Source organism: Triticum aestivum, chromosome 7A (assembly GCF_018294505.1).
Source record: "Triticum aestivum cultivar Chinese Spring chromosome 7A, IWGSC CS RefSeq v2.1, whole genome shotgun sequence".
NCBI lineage: Eukaryota > Viridiplantae > Streptophyta > Magnoliopsida > Poales > Poaceae > Triticum > Triticum aestivum.
The window spans coordinates 25,890,460-25,908,653 of NC_057812.1; positions in this window are offsets into that span (position 1 = coordinate 25,890,460).

Here is an 18,194-nt window from a genome sequence, read left to right on the forward strand (position 1 = left end):
TTTCCTCAAGAAAATCGTCGAGGAAACAATGTTTTGACATCCTATCTGCAAGATTTCATAAATAATGCAGTAATCGCTAATATAATTCCAACAGACTCTTAGCATCGCTACGAGTGAGAAAGTCTCATCGTAGTCAACTCCTTGAACTTGTCGGAAAACATCTTAACGACAAGTCGAGCTTTCTTAATGGTGATACTTACCATCATTGTCCGTCTTCCTTTTAAAATCCATATGTACCTAACAGCCTTACGACCATCAAGTAGTTCTTCCAAAGTCTACACTTTGTTTTCATATATGGATCCTCTCTCGGATTATATGGCCTCGAGCCATTTTGGAATCCAGGCCCACCATCGCTTCTCCATAGCTCGTAGGTTCATTGTTGTCTAGCAACATGACTTCCAAGACAGGATTACGTACCACTCTGAAGTAGTACGCATCCTTGTCATCCCACGAGGTTTGGTAGTGACTTGATCTGAAGTTTCATGATCACTATCATAAGCTTCCACTTCAATTGGTGTAGGTGCCACAGGAACAACTCCCTGTGCCCTGCCACACACTAGTTGAAGAGACGGTTCAATAACCTCATCAAGTCTCCACCATCCTCCCACTCAATTCTTTCGAGAGAAACTTTTCCTCGAGAAAGGACCCGATTCTAGAAACAATCCCTTATTGCTTTCGGATCTGAGACAGGAGGTATACCCAACTGTTTTGGGTGTCCTATGAAGATGCATTTATCCGCTTTGGGTTCGAGCTTATCAGCCTGAAACTTTTTCACATAAGCGTCGCAGCCCCAAACTTTTAAGAAATGACAGCTTAGGTTTCTCTAAACCATAGTTCATACGGTGTCATCTCATCGGAATTACGTGGTGCCCTATTTAAAGTGAATGTGGTTGTCTCTAATGCCTAACCCATAAACTATCGTGGTAATTCGATAAGAGACATCATGGTATGCATCATATCCAATAGGGTGCAGTTATGATGTTCGGACACACCATCACACTATGGTGTTCCAGGCTGTATTAGTTGTGAAACAATTTCCACAATGTCTTAATTCTGTGCCAAACTCGTAATTCAGATATTCATCTCTATGATCATATCATAGATATTTTATCCTCTTGTCACGACGATCTTTCAACTTCACCCTGAAATTACTTGAACCTTTCAATAATTCAGACTCGTGATTCATCAAGTAAATGTACTCAACATCTACTCAAATCATCTGTGAAGTAAGAACATAACGATATCCACTACACGCCTCAGCACTCATTGGACTGCACACATCAAAATGTATTACTTCCAACAAGTTGCTTTCTAGTTCCATTTTACTGAAAACGAGGCTTTCAGTCATCTTGCCCATGTGGTATGATTTGCATGTCTCAAGTGATTCAAAATCAAGTGAGTCCAAACGGTCCATTTGCATGGAGTTTCTTCATGCATATACACCAATAGACATGGTTCGCATGTCTCAAATTTTCAAAAACGAGTGAGCCCAAAGATCCATCAACATGGAGCTTCTTCATGCGTTTTATACCGATATGACTTACGTGGCAGTGCCACAAGTAGGTGGTACTATCATTACTATCTTATATCTTTTGGCATGAACATGTGTATCACTACGATCGAGATTCAATAAACCATTCATTTTAGGTGCAAGACCATTGAAGGTATTATTCAAATAAACAGAGTAACCATTATTCTCCTTAAATGAATAACCGTATTGCGATAGACATAATCCAATCATGTCTATGCTCAACGCAAACACCAATCTCGATGGTAGAGGGAGCGTGCGATGCTTGATCACATCAAGCTTGGAAAAACTTCCAACACATATTGCCAGCTCACCTTTAGCTAGTCTCCGTTTACTCCGCAGCCTTTTATTTCGAGTTTACTAACATTTAGCAACCGAACCGGTATCTAATACCATGGTGCTACTAGGAGTACTAGTAAAGTACACATTAACACAATGTATATCCAATATACTTCTATCGACCTTGCCAGCCTTCTCATCTACCAAGTATCTAGGGTAATTCTGCTCCAGTGGCTGTTCCCCTTATTACAGAAGCACTTAGTCTCGGGTTTGGGTTCAACCTTGGGTTTCTTCACTAGAGCAGCAGCTGATTTGCCGTTTCATGAAGTATCCCTTTTGCCCTTGCCCTTCTTGAAACTAGTGGTTTCACCAACCATCAACAATTGATGCTCCTTCTTGATTTCTACTTTTGTGGTGTCAAACATCGCGAATATCTCAAGGATCATCATATATGTCCCTGATATATTATAGTTCATCACGAAGCTCTAGCAGCTTGGTGGTAATGACTTCGGAGAAACATCACTATCTCATCTGGAAGATCAACTCCCACTCGATTCAAATGATTGTTGTACTCAGACAATCTGAGCACAAGCTCAACAATTGAGCTTTTCTCCCTTAGTTTGCAGGCTAAGAAAATTGTCGGAGGTCTTATACCTCTTGACGTGGGCACGAGCCTGAAATCCCAATTTCAGCCCTCGAAACATCTCATATGTTTCGCGACGTTTCAAAACGTCTTCGGTACCTCAACTCTAAACCGTTTAACTGAACTATCACGTAGTTATCAAAATGTGTATGTCAGATGTTCGCAACATCCACAGACGACATTCGAGGCTCAGCACACTGAGCGGTGCATTAAGGACATAAGCCTTCTATGAAGCAATGAGGACAATCCTCAGTTTACGGACCTAGTCCGCATAATTGCTACTATCAACTTTCAACTAAATTTTCTCTAGGAACATATCTAAACAGTAGAACTAAAGCGCGAGCCACTGACATAATTTGCGAAGACCTTTTGACTATGTTCAGGATAATTAAGTTCATCTTATGAACTCCCACTCAGATAGACATCCTCTAGTCATCTAAGTGATTACATGATCCGAGTCAACTAGGTCGTGTCCGATCATCACATGAGACAGACTAGTCATCATCGATGAACATCTTCATGTTGATCGTATCTACCATACGACTCATGCTCGACCTTTCGGTCCTCCGTGTTCCGAGGCCATGTCTGTACATGCTAGGCTCGTCAAGTCAACCTAAGTGTTCCGCATGTGTCCCGAGGCCATGTCTGTACATGCTAGGCTCGTCAACACCCGTTGTATTCGAACGTTAGAATCTATCACACCCGATCATCACGTGGTGCTTCGAAACAACGAACCTTTGCAATGGTGCACAGTTAGGGGGAACACTTTCTTGAAATTTTAATGAGGGATCATCTTATTTACTACCGTCGTTCTAAGCAAATAAGATGCAAAAACATGATAAACATCACATGCAATCAAAAAGTGACATGATATGGCCAATATCATTTTGCTCCTTTTGATCTCCATCTTCGGGGCTCCATGATCATCATTGTCACCGGCATGACACCATGATCTCCACCATCATGATCTCCATCATTGTGTCTTCATGAAGTTGTCTCGCCAACTATTACTTCTACTATTACAGCTAACGGTTAGCAATAAAGTAAAGTAATTACATGGCGTTTATATTGACATGCATGTCATAAATAAATTAAGACAACTCCTATGGCTCCTGCCGGTTGTCATACTCATCGACATGCAAGTCGTGATTCCTATTACAAGAACATGATCATCTCATACATCACATATATCATTCATCACATCCTTTGGCCATATCACATCACAAAACACTTGCTGCAAAAACAAGTTAGACATCCTCTAATTGTTGTTGCAAGTTTTTACGTGGCTGCTATAGGTTTCTAGCAAGAACGTTTCTTACCTACGCCAAAACCACAACGTGAATTGCCAATTTCTATTTACCCTTCATAAGGACCCTGTTCATCGAATCCTATCCGACTAAAGTGGGAGAGACAGACACCCGCCAGCCACCTTATGCAACTAGTGCATGTCAGTCGGTGGAACCGGTCTCACGTAAGCGTACGTGTAAGGTTGGTCCGGGCCGCTTCATCCCACGATGCCGCCGAATCAAGATAAGACTAGTAATGGCAAGATAATTGACAATATCGACGCCCACAACTACTTTGTGTTCTACTCGTGCATAGTAACTACGCATAAACCTGGCTCATGATGCCACTGTTGGGGAACGTAGCAGAAATTCAAAATTTTCTACGCATCACCAAGATCAATCTATGGAGTAATCTAGCAATGAGGGGAAGGAGGGTGCATCTACATACCCTTGTAGATCGCTAAGCGGAAGCGTTCAAGTGAACAGGGTTGATGGAGTCGTACTCGTCGTGATCCAAATCACCGATGATCCTAGTACCGAACGGACGGCACCTCCGTGTTCAACACACGTACAGCCCGGTGACGTCTCCTACGCCTTGATCCAGCAAGGGGAGAAGGAGAGGTTGGAGAAGACTCCATCCAGCAGCAGCACGACGGCGTGGTGGTGGTGGAGGAGCGTGGGAGTCCAGCAGGGCTTCGCCATGCACTACGAGAGACGAGGAGGGAGAGGGGTAGGGCTGCGCCAACAGGGAGAGCAAATCACGTATGTTGGGCAGCCCCCATACCTCAAGTATATATAGGGGGAGGGGAGGGGCTGCGCCCCCACCTAGGGTTCCCTCCCTAGGGGTGGCGGCAGCCCCTAGATCCCATCTGGGAGGCGGCCACAAGGGGAGAGGGGGAGGCGCACCTGGGATGGGCCTTAGGGCCCATCTGCCCTAGGGTTTGCCCCCTTCCCCTCTTGGAGGCGCCTTGGGCCTTGGTGGGAGGCGCCCCAGCCCACCTAGGGGCTGGTCCCTTCCCACTATTGGCCCTTGTAGGCCTCCGGGGCTGGTGGCCCCACCTGGTGGACCCCCGGACCCCTCCGGTGGTCCCGGTACACTACCAGTGATGCCCGGAACACTTCCGGTGGCCAAAACCATACTTCCTATATATCAATCTTTACCTCCGGACCATTCCGGAACTCCTCGTGACATCAGGGATCTCATCCGGGACTCCGAACAACATTTGGTAACCACGTACATACTTTCCCTATAACCCTAGCGTCATCGAACCTTAAGTGTGTAGACCCTACGGGTTCGGAAGTCATGCAGACATGGCCGAGACAACTCTCCGGTCAATAACCAACAGCGGGATCTGGATACCCATGTTGGCTCCCACATGCTCCATGATGATCTCATCGGATGAACCACGATGTCAAGGACTTAATCAATCCCGTATACAATTCCCTTTGTCTATCGGTACGATACTTGCCCGAGATTTGATCGTCGGTATCCCGATACCTTGTTCAATCTCGTTACCAGCAAGTCTCTTTACTCATTCCGTAAGACATCATCCCGTGATCAACTCCTTGATCACATTGTGCACATTATGATGATGTCCTACCGAGTGGGCCCAGAGATACCTCTCCGTTTACACGGAGTGACAAATCCCAGTCTTGATTCGTGCCAACCCAACAGACACTTTCGGAGATACCTGTAGGGTACCTTTATAGCCACCCAGTTACGTTGTGACGTTTGGCACACCCAAAGCACTCCTACGGTATCCGGGAGTTGCACAATCTCATGGTCTAAGGAAATGATATTTGACATTAGAAAAGCTTTAGCATACGAACTACATGATCTTGTGCTAGGCTTAGGATTGGGTCTTGTCCATCACATCATTCTCCTAATGATGTCCATGGTCAGGAAACCGTAACCATCTATTGATCAACGAGCTAGTCAACTAGAGGCTTACTAGGGACATGGTGTTGTCTATGTATCCACACATGTATCTGAGTTTCCTATCAATACAATTCTAGCATGGATAATAAACGATTATCATGAACGGGGAAATATAATAATAACCAATTTATTATTGCCTCTAGGGCATATTTCCAACATTTTGGTATTCACACTATGAATATGTGTAGCATTACACTCGAGATTCATTAAGAATAAACCACTCACCATCGGAGCATGGGCATAAAACATATCTCTCATATAAATAGAACAACCATTATTCTCGGATTTAAATGAGTAGCCATCTCGAATTAAATGAGATCCTGATACAATGTTCATGCTCAAAGCTGGCACTAAATAACAATTAGTAAGGTTTAAAACTAATCCCGTAGGTAAATGTAGAGGTAGCGTGCCGACGGCGATCACATCGACCTTGGAACCATTCCCGACGCGCATCGTCACCTCGTCCTTCGCCAGTCTCCGCTTATTCCGCAGCTCCTGCTTTGAGTTACAAGTGTGAGCAACCGCATCGGTATCAAATACCCAGGAGCTACTACGAGTACTGGTAAGGTACACATCAATTACATGTATATCACATATACCTTTCGTGTTGCCGTCCTTCTTATCCGCTAAGTATTTGGGGCAGTTCCGCTTCCAGTGACCACTTCACTTGTAATAAAAACACTCAGTCTCGGGCTTGGGTCCATTCTTTGGCTTCTTCCCGGCAGCTTGCTTACCGGGCGCGGCAACTCCCTTGCCGTCCTTCTCGAAGTTCTTCTTACCCTTGCCTTTCTTGAACTTAGTGGTTTTATTCACCATCAACACTTGATGTTACTTTTTGATTTCCACCTCTGCTGATTTCAGCATTGAATATACCTCAGGAATGGTCTTTTCCATCCCCTGCATATTGAAGTTCATCACAAAGCTATTGTAGCTCGGTGGAAGCGACTGAAGGATTCTGTCGATGACCGCGTCATCCGGGAGATTAACTCTTAGCTGAGTCAAGTGGTTATGCAACCCAAACATTTTGAGTATGTGCTTACTGAAAGAACTATTTTCCTCCATCTTACAACTGAAGAACTTGTCGGAGACTTCATATCTCTCGACCCGGGCATGAGCTTGGAAAACCATTTTCAGCTCTTCGAACATCTCATATGCTCCGTGTCTCTCAAAACGCATTTGGAGCCCCGGTTCTAAGCTGTAAAGCATGCTGCACTGAACGAGGGAGTAATCATCAGCACGTGACTGCCAAGCGTTCATAACGTCTTGGTTCTCTGGGATAGGTGCGTTACCTAGCGGTGCTTCTAGGACATAATCTTTCTTGGCAGCTATGAGGACGATCCTCAGGTTCCGGACCCAGTCCGTATAGTTGCTGCCATCATCTTTCAGCTTCGTTTTCTCTAGGAACGCATTGAAGTTGAGGACAACGTGGGCCATTTGATCTACAAGACATATTGTAAAGATTTTTGACTAAGTTCATGATAATTAAGTTCATCTAATCAAATTACTCAATGAACTCCCACTCAGATAGACATCCCTCCAGTCATCTAAGTGAAACATGATCTGAGTTAACTAGGCCGTGTCCGATCATCACGTGAGACGGACTAGCCAACATCGGTGAACATCTACATGTTGATCGTATCTTCTATACGACTCATGCTCGACCTTTTGGTCTTCCGTGTTCCGAGGCCATGTCTGTACATGCTAGGCTCGTCAAGTCAACCTAAGTGTATTGCATGTGTAAATCTGGCTTACACCCGTTGTATTCGAACGTTAGAATCTATCACACCCGATTATCACGTGGTGCTTCGAAACAACGAACCTTCGCAATGGTGCACAATTAGGGGGAACACTTTCTTGAAATTATTACGAGGGATCATCTTATTTAAGCTACCGTCGTTCTAAGCAAATAAGATGTAAAACATGATAAACATCACATGCAATCAAATAGTGACATGATATGGCCAATATCATTTGCTCCTTTTGATCTCCATCTTCGGGGCTCCATGATCATCGTTGTCACCGGCATGACACCATGATCTCCATCATTGTGTCTTCTTGAAGTTGTCTCGTCATCTATTACTTCTACTACTATGGCTAACGGTTTAGCAATAAAGTAAAGTAATTATATGACGTTATATGTTGACACGCAGGTCACAAATAAATTAAGACAACTCCTATGGCTCCTGCCGGTTGTCATACTCATCGACATGCAAGTCGTGATTCCTATTACAAGAACATGATCATCTCATACATCACATATATCATTCATCACATCCTTTGGCCATATCACATCACAAAACACTTGCTGCAAAAACAAGTTAGACGTCCTCTAATTGTTGTTGCAAGTTTTTACGTGGCTGCTATAGGATTCTAGCAAGAACGTTTCTTACCTACGCCAAAACCATAACGTGAATTGCCAATTTCTATTTACCCTTCATAAGGATCCTGTTCATCGAATCCGATCCGATTAAAGTGGGAGAGACAGACACCCGCCAGCCACCTTATGCAACTAGTGCATGTCAGTCGTTGGAACCAGTCTCACGTAAGCGTACGTGTAAGGTTGGTCCGGGCCGCTTCATCCCACAATGCCGCCGAATCAAGATAAGACTAGTAACGGCAAGATAATTGACAATATCGACGCCCACAACTACTTTGTGTTCTACTCGTGCATAGAAACTACGCATAGACCTAGCTCATGATGCCACTGTTGGGGAACGTAGCAGAATTTTAAAATTTTCTACGCATCACCAAGATCAATCTTTGGAGTCATCTAGCAACGAGGGAGAGAGGAGTGCATCTACCCCTTGTAGATCGCGTGCGGAAGCATTCAAGAGAACGGGGTTGATGGAGTCGTACTCGACGTGATCCAAATCACCAATGACCTTGTGCCGAACGGACGGCACCTCCGCGTTCAACACACGTACGGTTGGGAAGACGTCTCCTCCTTCTTGATCCAGCAAGGGGGGAGGAGAGGTTGATGAAGATCCAGCAGCACGATGGCGTGGTGGTGGATGCAGCAGGATCCCGGCAGGGCTTCGCCAAGCGCAAGCGGGGAGGAGAGGTGTTACGGAGGGAGAGGGAGGCGCCAAGAGCAAGGGGGTGCGGCTGCTCTCCCTCCCCCCTCTTTATATAGGGGCCTTGGGGGGGCACGGCCCTAGGAGATGGATCTCCAAGGGGGCGGCGGCCAAGGGGTGGCTTCCCCCCCAAGCCAAGTGGGGGACGCCCCCACCTCTAGGGTTTCCCAACCCTAGGCGCAGGGGAGGCCCAAGGGGGGCGCACCAGCCCACTAGGGGCTGGTTCCCCTCCCAATTCATCCCATGGGGCCCTCCGGGATAGGTGGCCCCACCCGGTGGACCCCCGGGACCCTTCCGGTGGTCCCGGTACAATACCGGCGACCCCCGAAACCTTCCCGATGGCCGAAACTGGACTTCTTATATATAAATCTTTACCTCCGGACCATTCCGGAACTCCTTGTGACGTCCGGGATCTCATCCGGGACTCCTAACAACTTTCCGGTTACTGCATACTAATATCTCTACAACCCTAGCGTCACCGAACCTTAAGTGTGTAGACCCTACGGGTTCGGGAGACATGCAGACATGACCGAGATGCCTCTCCGGTCAATAACCAACAGCGGGATCTGGATACCCATGTTGGCTCCCACATGCTCCACGATGATCTATCGGATGAACCACGATGTCGAGGATTCAATCAATCCGTATACAATTCCCTTTGTCAATTGGTACGTTACTTGCCCGAGACTCAATTGTCGGTATCCCAATACCTCGTTCAATCTCGTTACCGGCAAGTCACTTTACTCGTGTCGTAATGCATGATCCCGTGATCAACCACTTGGTCACATTGAGCTCATTATGATGATGCATTACCGAGTGGGCCCAGAGATACCTCTCCGTCACACGGAGTGACAAATCCCAGTCTCGATTCGTGCCAGCCCAACAGACACTTTCGGAGATACCTGTAGTGTGCCTTTATAGTCACCCAGTTACGTTGTGACGTTTGGCACACCCAAGGCACTCCTACGGTATCCGGGAGTTGCACAATCTCATGGTCTAAGGAAATGATACTTGACATTCGGAAAAGCTACAACAAATGAACTACACGATCTTTGAGCTATGCTTAGGATTGGGTCTTGTCCATCACAGCATTCTCCTAATGATGTGATCCCGTTATCAATGACATCCAATGTCCATAGTCAGGAAACCATGACTATCTTTTGGTCAACGAGCTAGTCAACTAGAGGCTCACTAGGGACGTGTTGTGGTCTATGTATTCACACATGTATTACGATTTCCGGATAACACAATTATAGCATGAACAATAGACAATTATCATGAACAAAGAAATATAATAATAACCATTTTATTATTGCCTCTAGGGCATATTTCCAACAAGATATTCATATAAACCAGATGAAATTCATTACAATTTTATATAAACCGAACATGCCGGATTCGTGATTGTGACCGCGGGGCCCGACCATGGCAGAGCTGGCGATGTCCTCCTCATCATCGCTCTTGCCCCTCACCTCACCTACCGCCTCGTCGAACTCCGTGTAGGCGGCCACCAATTCCGCCTGATACTGCCGGTGACGCCAGCGGTCACGGTGGATGTTGCCGGTGGAGTGGTAGGAGTCGAGCAGCGTCTCCTGCTCCGCCACATCGTTGTCCGACAGGATGTACGTGCCGGCGATGAGTTGCTCCTCCGCACGCGGGTGCTCCTCGAGGAGGCTGCGGTTGTAGGCCTGGTCGGCCTACACCTATCTGAACTGAGCCTGCTGCTTCTCCTGCAGCATGTCTGTGTAGTGCACACGGGCCTCGCCAGAGCCGATGGGCATGCCGCCGGCTCCGTCTGCCTGCCGACAACATTGGCGGTTATCTCCTTCTTCTACTCAGATGAGAGGTTGTCCCAAAGGGCTTTGGAGCGCGAGGAGGCCATGGAGGGCGTGGTGCGGAGAGGAGAAATGGACCTAAGGATGACTACAGCTATGGACAAGGCTGGAATTTATATAGTGGGGCAGATGGCAATGCGCCACGACGATGTGGTTAATGGAGGGCGGCAGACTGGCAGGCGACTAGCGTTGAAGTAGGTTCCTCGACAATTGCATATCATTAATGCAGGAGACTGACCGCCATGGTGTTATTTGAACATGGAGCAGTCGCGTGCACTGGTAAGCGCGGCGAGCGACGCTCTCACGGCTGGCGACAGTGAGAGGTCGCATCTGCTCTAGCCGAGCGTGGATGCGGCACTGACACTTCGGAGCGGCGCTGACCATTTAGGGCGGGAAGCAAGTGCTGGTGAGGGAGGGGAGTTTGGGTGGGCCAGGGCAGTCAGACGCAAGCGTGGCAGCGGTCTGGACGCCCGCAAAGGTCCCCTAGTTTGTCTCCGGATTACGGGAGAAAGTACGTCTGGACCGCCAGTCCAGACCGCATTTGGACACCGTCGTCGCTCATTGGTTCTTAGCCACACGAGATAAGCCATCCCATGGCATCTACCGTGCAAATACCATGATAGGTATGATGCATTTTAGGCTTATGGTTTTGCTTGAATATGTGTGGTATGCCTAACATTGTTGTTGGTAACAAGATCTAGCGTTATGGTTAGGGATTATACTAGGGTTAGAGTTTAGGTTTACTTCTCAAATTGTAGGATGGCACCAGTTATCTTCTTTGGGTCATCTATTAAGGCCCCGATTTCACCGCAGAAGAGCAAGAACTAGGGTTTGCAAATACGTGAGCAATGCAACCGAAATGGATGATTCCAACCAACCAAAAGGAGAGGGTGAGAGAGGTACCTTGAGTGATGAAAATGCTCCAAATTTACCGGACAAATCTCAAGCAATGGAGAGAGATCTAGAAGGTGCTTGGGTGGGGGAGAGAGAGAGGAGAGGAGCTGAGCTCGGGGAAGGGAAGAAGAGCGTGGGGGGTGAATGGATGGGTGGGGGCTGGGGGCCACACCGCCATTGGCCCCCGCGGTAGCAGAACACAACCTACCGCCATCGCCTTCGGCGTTAGGCGACTCATCCACGTCAGCATCATTGATGGACCGTTAGCCGTCTGTTGTTACCCTACTGTCGGAGGCGATGGCGGTAGACTGTGTTCTGCTGCCGCTGAGCCCAATTGTGGTAGGAAAATGGTCAGATAACGATTTTTTTCAAAGGGGTGTCAGATCGTGCTGAAGTTTCAAAAAAGGGTCAAGACAGTGAATTCGGCCACACCCGGAGACCTTGATGGCCAAATAAAATCCTTTGGTCAGTTTCTCCTTTGTTGATTTATATTGTGTTATTAATGATCTCTATTTGGTTGTATCAATTTGTTTAATTCAACAGAATTAATTGTGGCAGCAATTTCTTGTTTTATACTCACAAGTTTCTATTAGAATTTATGGATGGTGAACTAATTATATCATGTTGATTTGATTTTCATGATTTTACTTGTATTAGTGTAGCCAAATTTTAAATAATACAAATGTACTACCTAATAAGTGTCGCTGTTTTGAACCGTTGTTGAAAAAATAGTTCAAAACCGCGACACTTATTTTGGATAGGAGGAAGTAACATTTTTAATGGCATTGACCAGTTACTGTCTCAACCATCAAAATCATTAAATATATTTGCTTTTTTGTTTCTCCCTCTCTTCTCAGTTCACATGGCTATCCCTTTTTTTTCTTCATCTTCTTTGTTCGTCCATCTGCTTCGTATATCAAGCACGACAATAATTTTGGAACAGACGGAGTAGCTTTATATGTTTTATTTCTTTTCTTGCTCAAAACAATTCCACCATATGCTCAGCTCCATTCCACAACTAACTTTCTTCTCCATTAACAACCCGTGTGTTTCTTAAGTGCACCGGAAGACCAGCATTATAACATTCGACTAAACCACAGTATTATGTACCCGGTGTCTCTTCATTACCCCGGCAGGCCAACCAACTAGAGAATCGACCTACCAACCAGCTTTGATGTCGCAGTAAACAGAAGCAGAGTACCTGCAAACAGAGGACGTACAGGCGTGCAGAGTACCTGCAAACAGTGGCCAATGTATCTCTGCTCTCGTAAGTACCCTGCGTCCCCGGCCTGCTACCAGCTCCATCACGTCGTCTCGTCTCGTCTCGCCCTCGTCTCATAAACTTGTTTCTCGACGTACTAACAAAGCTGGTACAGTAGTAAATGGCGCCGCAAATTAAAGAATCGATTGGCAATGGTAGGTCAACATATATCCATATAAGGAAGACGCAGGCCCAGGCAGGTCACCTCGCTGCACTGCAGCTATCTAGCTAGTGCTCGTCACGGATCGACATGACTGCGCATGCATTGCATTGCATGCACTCCACTGCTTGCAATGCAACCAAGCTGCATTCAATCGATGTAGGACAAGTGGATCCGCGTAGCTACTCCATGACAGCCCTAGCCACCCCGTGAGAGACTCGGTGGGCATCTCGCACTGCTGCACTGCGCTCCTACACAGTTGATTTTCATTCAATATGGAAGTACGGTATGTACTTTCTGCAATTAACTCATACTGGCACTTGGCAGGCCATGAAGCCAAGGATGGATCGTCATCCATGCACGTATTATAGCCGGCAGACATACATGAGGAGAGTGTCTGGTTCCCACGGTGTCGCTCACAAATCTATAACGCACGAAGAACGTCTCTGACCATCTCTAATCTTTTGAGCCCGTCTCTAACATAAATACAGCCAATTGTTGAGTACATCTGTACAAGAGTTTACTTTGTGTTTCCTTGTCAATTACAAAGATCGATCCAGCCGGCCTGATTTGTGTTATGAACGGTTTTGGTCAATCTAAATCATCGAGTAAGATTTTAATATTCTATGTATGGATGGATAGCCTGATCCATCCAATTTCTGCTCGTGCTGCTATTTATTTTTGTCAGACAACGCATCTACCAGGCTGGTGCTCGTGTCTCCAAGGGAAGGAAGGTGGGGCGCTTCATCAATCGACAGACCATACTACAGTGTTATCACACCTGCAGCCATAACTTGAAGCGTAGTACTGGCTGACCCTAGCGAGAGAGCAACGTGCGTGTAGTAAATGATCGCGGAAGGAAGGAGGACGAGCCAGTCTCGACGTGATTATACATGGATTGCATTGTAGTATTGCATGCTCAATCAGTTCTGCAGGTTCCACATGACACTTGTTGCGATCAATTCTTCATCACATTCAATCGGTGTAGGACAAGTGGATGCGCGTACGTAGCTAGATACATATAGAGCCGTGACCATGCTTTGTGAAACAACAACATCACGGCATCCTTTCAAAAAAAAACATCAGCATCGTCTCTTCTTTTAAATGTAAACAGCTACACAACATGATGATTGGTTCGAAGGTGAAAAAAGCAGCCCGGCCGCATTGTATAACTATGCAGTGAATTTTTAGGCAAAGCACTTGGCGAGGGGCAGGTCTGGTGCCTTTGCTTCCATTGGCAGGCAAGTGGACTGTCTCCATTGACAGGCATGCGAGCTTCCATTGCTGCATAGCTACCGAGCTGAACGGAGCACTTGATTAGCCCTAGCCCTAGCCTGTGTGTGGCAGCGGAGCTATTACTCTCTAGCCAGCTTAGCGTGTGATCGCGCAAGACTCGGCGTGCAGCTCGTGTTGCTGCACTGCACGTATACACAATTGATTCAACGACAGTAAGGTATACGTTCCTCTGTACAATTAACTCATACTGGCACTCTGCCAGGCAGGCAGGCAGGCAAGCGGGCATGCGTATAACCAGCCGTGCGTGGCTGGACGGATCCTCATCCATTCAGCCGGCCGGCCTCCAATCAATACAGCATCGGTATATTAAGCGTCTCTAATCGTCTTTGAAGATTTTATTAGTCGACGAACAACCAATAGGATCTTAATGATTTCATGCTCTAACGGTCTAATTGACAGCTCCGTCATAAAGGTGAGTGGGCGCGACGGTGCTGGTTGCAGACGTCCGACAATGTCTCTGTAGCGGCCGGAGAAGTACAACAACGGCGGCGGGGGTGGATGGTGCGGATGAAAAGCAATGGGGAGAAGAGGCGAAATGGAAGAAAATGGGACCGGGAGGGGGATTGGGTGGGCCGGGGGTGTCGGAGTCCTACGTGTCTGCTGTTCGGACTCCCGCAAGTCTTCCCCCACTTTGTCTCAATTTGAGAAGAAACGGACCCATTTTATTTGTTTGTGTCTGTCTTTGGCTGCAGGGCCAAACAAAAACTGCCCAACACAAGGACTTATTTTCATTTTTTGTCCGTTTAATGCCCATTTGGACACAGTTCAGTTTCAAATTTGGGACAGATTTACGTCGGAGACGGACACAAAACAAATGATTCCTGTGTCCTCTTCGTCCGCCTCTGTTCGGCACATGTCCCGTCAGGCCCACCTGCCATCCACGTCGCGCGCGGCAGGAGGATGTGGTGCGTCTTTACTTACATCGTCGTATGGACACGCTGCGATCGATGTGAATGCACGACACTGTATATGTACCACGTTCGGGCGGGGTGCCAGTAGCAGGCTGCGGTGCACTGCAGCAGCGGCGCGACCTGCCGAGTCTTCCGCAACCATTTACTACACGCACGTTACTCTCTAGGTAGTAGTAGTACATGTGACAACAGTGTATAGAAGTTAAGAGAGCCAAGATGGCAGAGCGCATTGAGTTGTACAGTATGTGGATTGAAGAAGCCCCTCACTTTCCTGCACTTGGAGACACAAGCACCTGCCTGGTAGATAAATATTCAGTTGAGTGCTACTATGATACGAGTTGGAAATTTTTTAACATTAGATGTGTCAAAAAAATTGAATTTTTTTTATGAATGTTCATCACAGATGTGTCTACAAGCTCTAAAATATTCAGATCAAAATCCGAAATACAAAAGGAGAATCAAAAAAGAGAAATGCAACATGAATATTGTTAATAAAGACAAAAGGATGAAGTGTCAAAAACGACACTAGTCATATCTGGATTTCTCTTTTTTGTTTCTCTTTGTGTATTCAGGATTTTGATCTGATTTTTTTAGAGGGTGTAGACACATATGCGACGAACATTCACAATTATTTTCGAATTTTTTCAACATATCAAAAAATAAAAAATAAAAAATGGTATCATGATAGCACTTAAGTGATGGTATCACCTGATATTCTCCTATTCTTCCCTTGGCAGGCACGCAGCAGCCACGAATGTATGGATCCTCATCCATTTAGCCGGCCGGCCGGCCGGCCTCCAATCAATCCAACATAGGTATATAATATAGCTTTCAAAAAAAACATAGGTATATAATATTGATCGTATGTCTCTAATCTTGTTTAAAGATTCTAGAATCCAAGGGTTTCTCATGGTTCAGCACATGAGAAGAGAGCATGCTCTCCCACGGTGTCGCTCACAAATAATGCATGGAGATGGTGTTTAATCGTCTCTCTAATAATCATCTCGCGAGAAAAATCATCTCTAATAATCGGCAAAAGATAAATGAGTAGAGTTCCGGTACACTCTCTCTTGAAAAGTTAGGGTCTGTTTGGTTGGATACTAGTGTGACCAAGCCAAAGTGTGGCTAGCCACACAAATATGGCAAGCCACACAAGTGTGGCTGTGAAATTGGACGCCAAACTTTGGCAAAAGTTGGCAAAAAAATTGTCTCCATGACAAATGGGCCATATGGGCAATAAAGTGTGGCAAGCCAAAGTGTGGCAAAAATCACACCCATGCCAACTAAACTGTGGCTGCTAATTTTTGGCTTGGCAAACTGTGGCTGGGAACTAAACAGCCCCTTAATACGTGCACCTGACGACACTAGAGTGCAGCCGACCAGGCCACTTTGCGAGAGGCAGCTCAGGTCCCTGTGCCTCGAATGGAAGACAAGTAAATGGGCTGCCCCTCCCCTGACACCAGCCAAGTGGGCTTCCACTATTATTAGACCCAGACCTAGGGACGCAGCTTCCGTGCCTTAAAGACACCTGCCTTTGGGTTTGTCTCAAAAAAAAACCCTGCCTTGCGGTCACCGGCATGTGGGCCAGCCATCTGTTGAGCCCACATGTTATAGACACAAAGGTATGTGCCTTAAGGCACCGAAGCATCGTGCCAGACCTAGCTACCTTATGCATTTGCCTCAAAAAAAAAAGGTACCTTATGCATGGCAACCGAGCTGGAGCAGCCAGCTAGTAGGAGTAGGCCTTGGGCGTGGTAAATAGAGAAGGCACCGGGAAAGACTCGGAAGTCAGGTTGCGGCGCGGCTGCACTGCATCCACGTCACAGCCCGACGTCCAACTGTCTGACGTCATGGCACTGGCGTATGCTCATTGTTGCATATTTAAAGTTGAGCAAAAATATACTCTTAATTAACAGTTTTAGTACGTACTTTTTTATCACAATGGAGAATCTTTTTTTTTTGCAAAGTGTCACAATGGAGAATTAATTAACTAAAGTTTTTTTTACTTTTTAATGACAAATCTATGCAGTATATTTCGGTAAAGTATGAATGCTTACTAATCGAGGAGTTATGGCCAACAAAACTTGCAAGGTGTAGGTTCAAATATTAGTACCAGGCAGTAAGCCTTGTAAATATTACTCCCTCCAATCCTAATAAGGGTTTACACTACTACTGCTACTGCTACTACTTCTACCTAACACATAGACACACATGATAATGTAAATAAACACAATGAGGTTTTATTTGACACGAATACAAAGTAACTCAATGGTTTTGTAATATTCAAGAATTTGCTCGAGCTCTCGCCAGTACTATTTATCTTGTCACATTTGCTAATATAGAGTCACCCAAAAAATAGGGTCATTTCAGTCAATTCCCTCATGAGGGCAAAGTGACATAGAGGTGTAGATGGGGGCGACGCGGCCGGAACTGTGTTGTCGACGAGGCCTCGCCAGGACCGAGTTGGAGAGGTTATGTTGTGGTTACCCATGACATCGTCGGTGGAAGTGTGGTAACAGGTTGATTGCTGCGGGTATAGGGCCTTGTAGTTTTGACCGCTGCTCGAGGGATGTCACGGCCAGCGACGCATCTCCAAAGAAGGTAAGGTTTGGAGAGGAAAGAAGAAGGGTTGCACTTCATTAGATGCAGACCGAACGATGGAGGAGAGTTGGTGGTAGGTAGATCACCTAGGATTAGAGTTTGTCACTTAAGTTTACGGTTGGTCGTCCAGGGTTAGCGTCTGCCGTTGAGGGTTTGGACTTGTCTATCAAGGCTAGAGTTTTCCATTTAAGTTTAGGGTTTGTCATTTTAGTGTAGGTTCTTTTATGTAGGTTTAGAGTTTGTAATTGAGGGTTTACAGTATTGCACACACACTTCACACATACAAAACACACAATTTGAATTCATCCAAAAGTACAATATAATGCAAAAACACACAATGAGATTTGTTCGTTGATACGAATATTAGTTAGTGCGTACTATTAAAATACCTTGTTATGATTCGTTGCATTGAGCAATCTTCTCAATAATACTAGTGTTTTTCTTGAAGCTGGTATATCTCAATCCGTGGACGTGACAATGAATTAAA